General features: G+C 35.9%; 1 non-coding gene across 1 annotated transcript; it reads left to right on the top strand.

Moving 5' to 3' along the window:
- Window positions 1-12,736: 12,736 nt before the first annotated feature.
- LOC115030344 (U6 spliceosomal RNA) lies at window positions 12,737-12,843 on the top strand. The gene has a single exon (XR_003835922.1). It is a non-coding gene; the product is annotated as a U6 spliceosomal RNA (small nuclear RNA).
- The last annotated feature ends 1,400 nt before the right edge of the window (window positions 12,844-14,243 follow it).

Genomic DNA, 14,243 nt, shown 5'->3' on the forward strand with positions numbered 1-14,243 from the left:
TGGGATGTAAATAAATCAAAGAATTAATTAATCATAAAAAAACTGAGAAAATGTAACCTAGAGGGTAACAAGGAAAGTAGGTTATTAATGTATTAAAACTTGTTTTGCGCCCCCCCAATAATCACATGACCATGAAGCACAGACAATTATGGAGGAATGCCACCTGCAAAGGTAAAGTGAACAGTTTTGAAAAAAAAAAAAAAAAAAAAAACTATTTGAGCCAAGTCGCTGAAGGGACACTTTCACCTTCACGTCCATAAGCATTGTAATAAAATACCCACTATGGCAAAGTTTTACAATTCTACTCTTTAGGTATTAACAGAAAACTCCTAAAAATTTTTAACAAACTCTTTTCCCTAAGAAAAGAATGAAATTATGCTGTTTCCAGGAAAATGGATGCAACTGCTAGACATCAATTTAAGTTAAAATAGAGCCTTACAGACAAACATACAATTCTTTATTTTTAGGTATGAAAGAGAATGAAATCTTAAAAAAAAGACAAAAACAAAAACAAAACAAAACAAAAACATTAGCAAAAAGAAAGAAGGAAAAGCAGAGAAGGAGAGATGTGGCTAGACAGTGTGTGAGAGTGAGAAAACATGCAAAGGGTGAAGGATGAGAATATGTGGCAATATAGTGAACAGCATGATATATACAACTAGTGCTTAGGAAGAAACTCCAGGCAAGGTGCTACAGTTTATACAAAATATCACAATATTAGGGGGGATAATTGTGGCTTACTACAAACAAGAGAACAGTTTCATAGGCTAATTTCTTTTAAAAATTATTACAAGATTCATATTCTCTTCCATTTTAATATCCTCATTTATAGATGAGGTTTATACATGTAAGTGAGGTTACCCATACAAGATAATAGTTAAAATGAAAGGCAGGCTATAAATTAAAAAGAAAATGTTGGATGATGTATTATTGTTGGCAAATATTAGGTATGGATTGAATGCAACATAGAATGAAACAGTAATTATTATGAGAAATACACTAACATTGAGTAATTTTTTTCAAAAGACACATTATATTATAATTATTTTTCAAAACCAAATAAAATGATCTAATGCACTGTGAATAATTTTCTGAGTTCATTGTATATACGGTCATTAAAACCATGCTATCATTTCACCTAACAACAACATTTTCTAAATAAGAATAGATTAAGAAAACTGGAAGTGATATGTAATTTTGAACAAATTAATCTATTTCAAATAAATAAATAACTGCAGGATAATGTTGCAAGCTATCTTACACAATACTGACATCCATCCTTCTGAATATTTAGTTTTAAGCTAAATCCAAAGGAAATCCCAGGAGCTGGAAAGATGTTTCAGGAATTTAGAACACTGACTTCTCTTCCCAAGAAGTGTCTTTTTCTCTGGCATTGTGGCTACCAGATATGTAACTCCAGTTTCTAGGAATCAGCCTCCCTCTTCTGGCCTCTTAGAATACCGCATATATACATGCAAGCAAAACCATCACATATTAAAAGCACTTTTAAAAAGGAGAATGAAAAACTTACTATATTTGAAATGAGTGTACCTTTATGAAAAGTTCATGGCTTAATACTTTTAAAATATCTTTATGTGTATTCTAAGGTGAACATTTAATAAAATTCATTATATACACTTAATAAATACATAGTAAGTATATTAGAATTCTTCAAGTAAATTCATATTAATGTACCTTTGGAACAAAAATAGTAACATATCAGCTAAGGAGTAGATATATAAAATTTTAAGAATAGTTTAAATTTCATTTAAAGAGATAATTTAAACTGAATTTGCCAACTCTTAACCTGATTTTATTTCCTATTCTCTAAATTCATATTTCCTTAACAATCAGATATATTTAGAAATATCCTTTAACACTTTCCAGTGACAAATATCTCCCCTATTCTGTTACAGTTATCTTTGTTATAATGTCAATTTTAACATTTTAAATCACTGTAAAACAAAACACTGACAATATATAGATTAGGACAATAATGTAAGCAAATGAAATAGATTGCAGGTTTCAGTCAGCATCCTGTAACTCTGCAACAGAGCATTTAATGCATTTTTATTGGACATTTTACGTATTTATATTTCAAATATTATACCCTATCCCGTTTTCCCCTCCGGAACCCCCTATGTCATCACCCATCCCCCTGCTTTTATGAGGGTGTTTCTCCTCCCACCCACCCACTCACACCTTACTACCATAGCATTCCCCTACAATGGGGCATTGAGCCTTCACAGGACCAAGAGCCTCTCTTCCTATTGATGTCCAACAATGCAGTCCTCTGCTACAAATGAGACTGGAGCCATGGATCCCTCCCACTTTGGTTGGTGGTTTAGTCCCTGGAAGCTCTGTGGCTCTGTTTGGTTGATATTGTTGTTCCTCCTATGGCGTTGCAAACCCCTTCAGGACCTTCAGTCCTTTCTCTAAGTCCTGCACTGAGGTCCCTGTGCTCAGTCCAATGGTTGTCTGTGAGCATCTGCCTTTGTATTTGTTAGGCTCTGGTAGAGCCTCTCAGGAGACAACTGCATCAGGCTCCTGTCAGCATGCAATTCTTGGCATCCACAATAGTGTCTGGGTTTGGTGTCTGTATATGGGATGAATTCCCAGGTGGGGCAGTCTCTGGATGACTTTTCCTTCAGTCTCTGTTCCACACTTTGTCCCCATATTTCCTTTAGACAGGAGCCATTCCAGGTTAAAAATTTGGAGATGTGTGAGTAGGCTCATCCCACAACTGGGGGCCTTGCCTAACCTCTGGATATAATGTCTACAAGTTCTCCCTCCCCTTTGTTGGTCATTTCAGCTACTCATCCCCATTGGGTCCTGAGAGCCTATTGCATTCCTGCCATCTGGAATTGACTGGTGGCTACTCTATCCCCCATTGCTACACAACTCTGTTCAAATTCCTGAACCTCTGTTTATCATCCCTGTTTCCTTCCAAACCTGATACTGCTCCTGCTTTTCTCGCCTCTACCTCCTGTTTTCCTTGCATATGCCTCCAACCCTCTACCTCCTGTGAGAATTTTGTTCCCCCTTCTAAAAAAAACCTGAAGCATCCACACTTCAGGCTGTGAATTGTACCTTGGGTATTCCCAGCTTTTGGCTTAATACCCACCTATCAATGAGTGCATACCATGTGTGTGCTTTTGTGACTTGGTTACCTCACTCAGAATATTTTCTAATACCATCCTTTTGTCTAAGAATTTCATGAATTCATTGTTTTTAATAGCTGAGTAGTACTTCATTGTGTAAATGTACCACATTTTCTGTATCCATTCCTCTGTTGAAGGACATTTGGGTTCCTTCCAGTTTCTGACTAAAAAAAGTAAGACTGCTATGAACATAGTGGACCATGTGTTCTTGTTATATATTGGAGCATCTTTTGAGTATATGCCCAGGAGTGGTACAGCTGGATCTACTGGTAGTACTATGTCCAATTTCTGAGGAACTGCCAGACTGATTTCCAGAGTGGTTTTACCAGCCTGCAATCCTACCAAAAAATGGAGGAGTGTTCCTCTTTCTCCACATCCTTGCCAGTATCTGCTATCACCTGGGATTTTGATCTTAGCCATTCTGACTTGTGTGAGGTGGAATCTCAGGATTATTTTGATCTGCATTTCCCTGATTACTAAAGAAGTCTTGCCAAAGTAATCTACAGATTCAATGCAATCTCAATCAAAATGCCAACTCAATTCTTCACAGAGTTAGAAAGGGCAATTTGCAAATTCATCTGGAATAACAAAAAAAAACCCAGAATAGTGAACACTACTCTCAACAATAAAAGAACATCTGGAGAATCACCATCAAACTGTATTACAGAGAAATAGTGATAAAAACTGCATGGTATTGGTACAGTGACAGAGAGGTAGATCAATGGAACAGAATTGAAGACCCAGAAATGAACCTACACTCTTATGATCACTTGATCTTTGATAAAGAAGCTAAGACCATCCAGTGGAAAATGACAGCATTTTCAACAAATGGTACTGGTTCAACTGGTGGTCAGCATATGTAGAAGAATGCACATCAATTCATTTTTATCTTCTTGTATAAAACTCAAGTCCAAATGGATCAAGGGCCTCCACATAAAAGCAGATACACTGAAACTAACAGAAAAGAAAGTGGAGAAAAGCCTCAAGCACATGGGCATAGGAGAAAATTTTCTGAACAGAACACCAATAGCTTATGCTTTAAGATCAAGAATTGACAAATGGGATCTCACAAAATTGCAAAGCTGTTAAAATAAAGGACACTGTCAGTAGGAAAAAATAGCAACCAACAGATTGGGAAAAGATTTTACCAATCCTTCACCTGATATATAAAGCAGTTAGACTCCAGAGAACCAAATAACCCTATTAAAAAGTGGGATACAGAGCTAAACAAAGAATTCTCAACTAAAGAATATTGAATGGCTAAGAATGTTCAACACTTAAAGAAATGTTCATCATTGGCTGCATTCTACTGCCCTCTAAAGAAACTCCCATGTATGCTGTGCAAATAACAGGAACAGGGATACATAGATACTCATAAAAATGAATGAGTGACTAATATTAAAATATATTGTAATAAAACTGATATTGTTTTTTAACTAAATCCACTCAAAACAACTCAGAAATTTTAATTATTCAAAACACTGTAAATTATTGGGAACTCACAAGGCCCAGGGAGTGCTTTAGGACGTCATCTATTTTGCTTTTCTGTTCAAAGTGAATTTGACAAAAATATATTTCTTCATCTGCTTAGTTGACCCATCATTTTCCATCAAATCACTATTAATTTTCTACTCCTAAAATAATTAGTCATTATATTGTGCATAAAAAAGATTAGGAGCCAGTAAAATGTATAACTATTTATGCATAGTTGTCAAAATAAAACATGAAAGTCAAATTTGAGCACATAAATTTGGCTGCCTGTATAGGAATTATCTGGCCAAGGACAAAGACAATATGGAGTTAGTCATTTTTTCTCATTGCCATTTTGTAAAAAGTAATTATTAAATCACTAATTATTAGAATAGAGTGAAGATGACAGTCTTCTTTTGAAATATATTGTATTTCACATCTTGATGTGTTGGTGTTTCGAAATGTGCTTCATGAAAATCTATTGGGACATACAGATAGAACCTTCATGTTACCCTTGCTGTTATACTCATCTCTTTTTCTTTACTAAAACTAAATAATTGAGAATACATAACTAACTAGGAAAAAAAAAGAAGTCTTTGTTTACCTCAGAGCAACAGAATCCACTAAGAGTACATTGACATAAGATCTTCTCTGGAGACCCCATGACCATTTTCTATCACCACAGTGATGTAATACCAAAAAAGATGATTCCAGAAAGTAGCCACAAATGTTACATTAATTTTTAAAAAGATATGTTCATCAATGATCATGTCTTAAACTCTAATCACCTCTTATCATCGTTATACTGAAAGACAAAGCTAGCAGTAACTCATCCTTGAGGAGCATATTTAAACCTTAGGCAGGCCACTGCATTGTTGTTAGATGCATATTGATAATGAGCTGCATCCACTTCTAAAGATAAATGGAATGAGCAGCAAAGTTGAAACCTTGAGAGCATCACCACCACCAATACATTCTTGGCTGGTACCCTGACCCCAAATTTCTTGATACCATATTTCATTTTAAATGAAATAACCCCAAAATATAATAAAATTAATGCTTAAATATATATAATATAGTGGTAAAAAATAAATCAGAAATATATGTTTGGGCTGGAGAGATTGCCTAGTGGTTAAGAATATAACTATCCTAGAAAGCCAGAGCTTAGTTCCCAGAACTCATATCACATGCCTGACAGCTACCTATAATTTTAGCTTCCAAACCATCTGATTTCTCTGACCTTAAACCACACACTAAGCAGGACATTCTTCAACCACAAGATGAAAAGATGAAGAAGATAGAAATGCTGAGGTTGGGAGGTCTAGTATAAGCTGATGGTTTGTGTCAACCAAGTTTATTAAGAAGCATGACAGCTATAGTTTTGTAGGGTTTGGAAAGGATGTGATTGAATCATGAAAAACACAGTGGGAGATAATCAGCATGAAGCTCTTCAAACCATTTCAAAGAAAGGAATCACTACCTATCTCAAGGATATCAGAAACCAAGCACATAGAGACCTTGGGTCATATAATGATCCTTCTTTCGCGTTAGAAGATTTGGTTGTCAGGTCAAGAGCCCCTGGCCCCAGACAATTAGTGCCACTGCCAAGCATGGTCCCAGTTTATAGAAGAACCTATATTCCCTTACCATATATAAAGACATCAGGAAAAGCCTCAGGCCTATTTAGCCTTCATTGTATTTGTGAATCTGAAAGTTATAAGCAAAACACACACACACACACACACACACACACACACACACGGACACAGTTAAAAATAAATTAAGAAAAAATGAAAAAAAATGCATGTTTATTATAAATAAGGGTTTCTACTCTAGAAACAAGCACATGTTAATTCTTTAGCTTTTCATTAGTCGATATCTATAAAGAAATTCATATAATTACTCTCAGTATTTGTTTGAAACACTAATGACTCATGCAGAATTCTACAACCAGGAAATATAGCGTATATGCAGAGCAGAAACATCATTGAACACTCAGAAACAGTAACTGCATTTAGTTAGAGAGAAATAGATATCTCATAAAATTACACTGAATGGCAAAGATAATCATTACAGTACAATATTTCTTATGTCAAGTCTAATAGTAGATACCAATGTCCAATCTTCCTGTGTGAAAAGAAACTTGTCCTTGGGCCTGATTTTGCTTATTTCACTGATGATTGTAGTGACCTTTATATAATTTTATATATTTAAGACATTTACCACCCAATGAAACTGATGTCAATAATGTCTTTATAAATATATTATTTTATTAGTGTAGAAAATATTCCTTCTGTTTATTCAATACCCATGAGGTTGTTGCAGCCATGTGTAAGGTTTTGAAATTGCAATAAGACATTGTTGTCCCTGTTGGCCTGTATTCATAGCCATACTGGGACACATAAAGTCTGTGATGCAGATAGACATGACTGATATTAAACTGTCTTTGGTATCCGTAAAATTTGATAATGCTCATGTTTCAGAGGTGCTTCATAGTCTTATTGCTTGACTATATGCAAATCATCCTGTGCTATACCAGAATAAAGGTAGATTGTTATAAAACAAAAATAATACTTTGCATATTTTGTTTAAAAATTTTCATTGGATCATTCTATATAAACTTCATTATAATATGTGTTCAATAGTGATCAAAATTTGAGTGAACAAATAAAAACATTAAAATATAATTTATAGCAAAGCGAGACATTGAAAATAAAAAATGTTTCCTAGTATTGGCACATTTTAATGTTTTCAAAGCAACATTAAGTGACATTTTTTCTATGCCTGAAATATGTCAACCTGTGTCTACAAACAAACATCTCTTATACAGGAGTTGGTAATTTTAAGGGAGTTGAAATTTTCTCCTGAAATACAGACTTCATTGAAATTATGGACGCATTTTCAGATTTTTGTTTGTTAACCAAATAGGTTTATTCAGAATGGAATATGCAAATAATAAATTAATCTATAGTAGGTGCTGTCTGAATCTCAGTGTTCTATTTGCAAATTTTACTGTAGGAAGGCCTAATGTGAACATTGAATTTTTTCTATTACTTTTTTTTTATTTATTCACTTTACAGCCCGTTGAAGCCCTCTCCTCCCATCCCCCCCCCCCAAAAGGCTCCTTCCCCCATACCCCTACTCCTGAGAATGGGGAGGTACCTCCAGAGGAATCAACCCACTCTGGCACCTCAAGTCATTGTAGGACTAGATATATGCTGCAGACAAACCTCACTTGGGTCCTCGATCCACTGGCAAAACAGGCGAATCCACAGATTCTGGTTACAGGTGGGCAAGGAGTCGGGAGAAGCAGGGTGGGTGACAAACAGACAGGACACAAGGGAGTGTGGATCTGAATGTATTTTCTCTCAAAGCGAGCACCAGCCTTATAAGTGACTTTTGCACAAAACAGAGGAATGCGTACTAAAAGCTAACAGGAAACAACTAGGATAAAATTCAATGTTAACAACTGGGATCAAAAGCAGCCCCACCTAAGGTCAGCTTAATCTTAGAAGCCAGGGGCAAGGGCTTCATGCCCTTGCCATAGTTCCTATTCTAGTCTATTGTATAGTCCACGTCCCCCCTAGGCCATAGTAAATTCCAGTGTATGGATATAACTCAACTATCTATAGTACTACATATCTACTCTGGTTCCTTCTTAGATCGTAACCTTCCTTCTTCCTAAATAAAGGTAAATTCCTGCATATGGGAGTAGTTTGCCCTGAGATTTCTAACTTTATGTAGTAGATAGTAATGCCTGATTTCTTTCACTATCTCTCTTACAATACTAGAGGCAATTCTGAATGTCACTGAATAGGCAACATTCTTACTGAATTCAAAGCCCATGGTCTGCTCAAGGGCTGCCTAGGACTGGTGAGGAATCTAACTTAACTATGTGTCAAAAATCAATCCTTAGAGACACTTATAATAAAGCCATATTAAGGGAAAGCACACAGATCCGTTTACCAACTAAAGCAAGGACACTGGAACATTATACAGGATGCCACGGTTCCAGGAGACTAAGTTTCTGTGAACTTTTCGCCTCCAGGCTTTTCGGCCTGTCAGGCAGGTCACTACTGGAGTGGATGTCGCAGGTATATCCTTTCCTACTGAGGCTAGACAAACCCGGTTAGAAATGCACATGGATTTGGTTCCTTGTAGGACCAAATTACAAACAGGTTTTTCTTATTTTACTGGATATTTTATTTACTTTTATTTCAAATGTTATCCCCCTTCCCAGTTTTCCCTCACAAACCCTTATCCCCTCCCTCTTCTCCTCTACTCGACCATCCACTCCTGCCTTAGCATTACCCTACACTGGGTCATTGAGCTTCTACAGGACTAAGGGACTCCCATCCCAGTGATGCCACGTAAGGCCATCCTCTGATACATATGCAGCTAGAGCTATGTGTCCTCTATTGAGTACTCTTTGATTGGTGTTTTAGTCCCTGGGAGCATTGGGAGGTGGGGGGGATCTGGTTGGTTGATATTGTTGTTGTTCTTACAGGGTTACAAAATCCTTCAGCTACTTCAGTCCTTGCCCTAACTTCTCCTTTGAAGTCCCTGAGTTTAGTCTGATGTTTGACTGTGAGTATTCACATCTGTATTGGTCGAGTCCTGACAGAGCCTCTCAAGGGACAGCTATACCAGGCTCCTGTCAGCAAGTACTTGCTGGCATCTACAATAGTTTCCGAGTTGGATGCCTGTATATGGGATGGATCCCAAGATGGGGCAGTCTCTGGATGGCCTTTCCTTCAATCTCTGCTCCACAATTTGACTCCATATTTCCTCCGAGTATTTTGTTCCCCCTTAGAAGATGGGCTGAAGAATCAACACTTTGTTCTTCCTTTTCAAGATTTTCATGCACTAGACGAGTGTAGAAGTGTTCTTATAACATTGACATGCAAAATAATATATACATTCTTTGGCTTGATTGCCTTATGTGCAGAGTTCATGCCAAAATACAGGCATTACAGTCTTCATAATGAAATAGCAGCTTACCAGTCAGACTCTATTGTAATAGGATGTGCTATCAATAGGGACTGTGCCATATTAAGTAAATAGGATTAGAAGTTTTAATTATAACCACATGATACCATTTTCACCCATATTTTGGTCAGGTCATAAGTTTTGCTTCTCTTTGATGTTTTTAAATCTCTAGGGAAAGAGAACAGTGAGATTTATATTACTTTGTCTTTTCCTGAATGACAGCACATAATATTGTCTTAAGTTTTCTGGCTAGAGTCACACTAATCTTAGAAGGTGTATTGGTAGGTCTTTCATTTGCAGTGATTTGAAGGTTTCTACAATACCCAACTTATTATAAGAGGGAACCAATAAATAAAGTTGAGACATATGGGAAGTCATTCATCAAATCACAAGGTTTCTTTATGGTTGCCATAACCTATCAACCTTTTTGAGTTCTGATATGTTTATTTGCTGACTTTTCCTGTGATACTTTAGTAATGAGATGAAATAGCTAGGAAAAAGTGAGATATTTCTTTTTAGCCTTCTTTAATTGTCTTCATAAATCTCTGAGGATTAGAAAATGACCTACTGGCCGACCTTGTCTCCTGTTCCTTATTTAGGTAATTGCTTCTTCTAGTATATTGTGCATTGGAAATGGGCCATCTTTATGATTGTTTGGAGGTAGTCCAATGGGCTTGCTTTTACTCCTAAATAAAATGTAGAACTTGTCAAGATAGGAAATACCCTAACTACTAATTCATTCAAAACATTTTCCAGGATTGTTTATCCTAAAAGCAGTTCTGAGAAGTGAGATCATATTTCTATCCAAGGAATCACCTTGTTTCCTTTGCCAAGACCAGTAACTTTACTTTGAATAGTGCTTATTGTTAGAGTAAGACTTTGTCTCTGATCCAGGGGGATCCTTTTGTCTTTCAGTATCAATAAAATTGTGACAGATCCGTGCATTACTTTTAAAGATTAATATCACCATGCCTATCATTGAAACTAATTTCTTAGCCACTTACTTTAAAGCCATCCCTATTTATCAAGGAGAGTTAGTATGAATTCTTACCAATGCATTTGTTTTTCTTAAAATGGTATCTCTAGTTTCTTGTAATAGAATATAATACTTTTATTTTTCTAGTCTACATTATACATATCCATAAGGATGCCCACACTTCTGAATTTTTGCCATTTTTCTACTTTAACAATATTTGTGACCATCCATGTTTACCTGTTAGTACTAGGTATCTATGTCTAGGTTTAGTATTAGATATTACCTTTTCATGGCATCAAATAACCATCTTTATAGAAACCATTTATGAAGTCTTTTGCTGGATTTTAAATAATGTGACACTAAACATGACTCCAACTTAACAAAGTATATATTTTGACATCCAGTGTCCTTGTTCAAAATCAAATGCTTTTTTCCGACTTTAAGTACATTACCACTAAAATTTACATATTTCTTGAAGGTTTTGCTATTATCCTTTTATGCAGCATAACAATGCTTATGTTATACTTGTGCTTAATACATTTTTTTCTTCCAGGGAAAAGCATGAAAACCAAGCCTGGGATAGATGGAAGACAGTGCCAACATATCAGTTTCAAGAAGAAAACCCTAGCTCTGAACGAAACCTATAAAACAACACTTTTGCACGCTCACCAAGTTCAGGATAATATATTAAGTCAGTATAAAGGTCATGAGTCTAGATTTGTGTCTCATGTACCAACAATAAGCAATGTATGTAACATGATGCAATAATCTATGAACGTTATGAACAATCTCCCCTAGCTGTGGATTAAGCATTCTTTGGAACCTGGGTACTCACTGGTAGCTCACAAGGAGCTTCTGCCAATTTATAAGGAGATGGAGGCAATCAAAACTGAACAGAGGTCAGGTAGATCTGCCTTTATATTCAGTATTTGATTAATTTGCAAGTATTTGATTAGTTATCCATTTAACTCACATAATTGGGTTTTCTTTTGGTTCAGTTTGATTTTTCAAAACTTAATTTTTTTCATAGCTACCACCACCAAATACATAGGTTTTATGCTTATTGTGTTTTCTGTGTGGCTTCCTACCTTAGCTGATTTATCTGAGTTAATGAGTTCTTTGAATCAATATAACAGGTAACAGTTGTGTTTAGTTAGATAGCATCCTCATTGTCAGAGAGATACCAAGAAGGCTTACATAAGAGCTTACTTTCCAACATTGTTTCAATAATTATAATAGCTATAGAATATCTGTGCATGGATTCTGGTCCCTAGATTATTAATTGCTCATAGATTACTGTTTTGGTATAAGGGTATAAGGAAACAAGACTTGACTGGATAAAAAAAATGGTATTCTCTGTAAGCTGAACAACAATGTCATTCTTGAGGTTTTGTGTATTTTCAAGAGTGGTCTGATCAGCTCAACATCAGACTTTTCCTTTTTATACTTTAAATTTAGCTGTTATATAATGGATCCTAAGAAAGGAATATAATCTTCAATGCTATGATTTTCTTCCAAGAAAGACCAGATATTTCAATAGAGAAAAATGTGTCTGCCCAAAGTGTTCTTGAGTGAGATAATGTGTTACATTAAATTAAAGACAGATGTGAGGCCCTGGGAGAGTATCTCTATGCAACCGATTTTTAAATTCAGTGAATATTCTCTTCCTAACATTGTTAATATCTTTCATTACCATTACTCTGACACTTTTCATCTTTGCTCTGTCTGTGTACACATGTTTTAGACATATTACAAGATTGAAATATCTAGACAAGTCCTTTCTTTCCTGACTGAACTCACAAAATCCACTGCCAAGCATATGTATTCTAAATTAATTATTTTCTAAATTGCTTAACACTCTCTACTCAGATGACGGCTATCACCTTCTGCTGTCATTAGGTAGTTGTTACTAGTTAATAGCAATCACTCCAATTGTATCACTGCTTAAAGACATGTTCAGTATATTTCCAGAGAACATTAGCTTGTGCCACCTACAAAAAATAAGGAATATAAACATCTCTCATTGTCGGGTCCTATATGACTCTCATATACACTATTTTTTATTTCCTTCTATAGTCTTGAAAATGATAATGTATATACTGAAATTTTTACTAAAATCCTCTAAAAATAACAAAAAGAAGTGCTTGCTTTGGCAGCACATATACTAAAATTGGAATAATACAGAGAAGATTAGCATGGCCCCTGATCAAGGATGCCACGCAAATTCAGGACACATTCATATGTTCAGGCCTTACACTATTACTGAGGCTATGGAGTACTCACAAAGAGGAGCTTATCATGGCTGCTTGATAAGACCAAACAAGCAGCCGAAAGAGTCAGATGCAGATATTTGCACCCAACCAATAGACAGAACCTGCTGACCCCCATGGTTGAATTAGGGAAAAGCTGAAAAAAGCTGAGGGGGAGGGTGACCCCATAGGAGGACCAGTAGTCTCAATTAACCTGGACCACCAACGAGGCAGCATACACCAGCTGATAGGAGGCACCCAACACACATACAGCAGAGGAATGGTGGGTTTGTGTTCAGTCAGGGAAGATGCACCTAACTCTCAAGAGACTGGAGACCCCAGAGAATAGGTAGGTCTGGTAGGGTGGCAAGTGGCAAGGTTGGGTTGTCTTCATGAAGATGAGGGGAGGACGGGGTGTGGGACAGTAAGAGGCTGGACCAGGAGAGGAATAAAATCTGGAGTGTTAAAAAAAAAAGTGGTGGCGCATTCCTTTAATCCCAGTACTTGGGAGGCAGACGCAGGTGGATTTCTGAGTTTGAGGGCAGCCTGGTCTACAGAATGAGTTTCAGGATAGCCAGTGCTATAGAGAGAAACCCTGTCTGGATAACACCCCCCCCAAAAAAAATTAAATAAAAATTTAAAAACAGAATGAAACTATGTAACTATATGTAAATATGTAACTATCTTTGAACATGAAATGTTTTAAGCCATAACATGCATAAGACAATTAAATAGATTTTTAAAAGAATATATAAATTGTCCAACTTCAAATACATAATTAAATGTTCAGGCATCCCAGATATTTAAATATTTATTATCTTAAACTTTGCAATTGCTTTAGATATTTTATGCCTGAATTTTTAACTATAAAAATAGGTTCAGATAGCTTGGTTTTAGAATTAGGACAATATTATAGATAAGTAGCCAAGGAAAAGTATTTAAGTTTTTAAAGTTTGGGTTTCTTGGAAAAATAGTGTGGATAAGTAGATTTATGTTATTAACTTTAATGAAATTCTACTGTCATTTTAGTATTAGGAATGCAGTTCTCATAAACTGGCTTATAATTCAGTATTGTCTAATGTCACACTGAAGGGGACCAATAACAATCCAGTTTATCTTACTGAGTAATTATGCTAGTATTTCCTGTGTACACATTAGGATTATAGTCACATATTCTTCTTGAAACACGCATAATAACCCACCTTTCTATTGGCTGTCGGTATATTTATTTAAACAGTAGTTTTAAAATAAAGAGCAAGGTCACTTTGTATGTGCAGATTGTGGATAGCCCTGGAGCTAATTATATTTGATATTAATTTTGTTCTCTTCTGACCACCCCCCTCACCCCCCCTCACCCCCCCTACAACAACAAGTTAGATAAAAATCTACTTTCAATTA

This window comes from Mus caroli, unplaced genomic scaffold (genome assembly GCF_978045245.1).
Source record: "Mus caroli unplaced genomic scaffold, Mus_caroli_1 scaffold_12, whole genome shotgun sequence".
Taxonomy (NCBI): domain Eukaryota; kingdom Metazoa; phylum Chordata; class Mammalia; order Rodentia; family Muridae; genus Mus; species Mus caroli.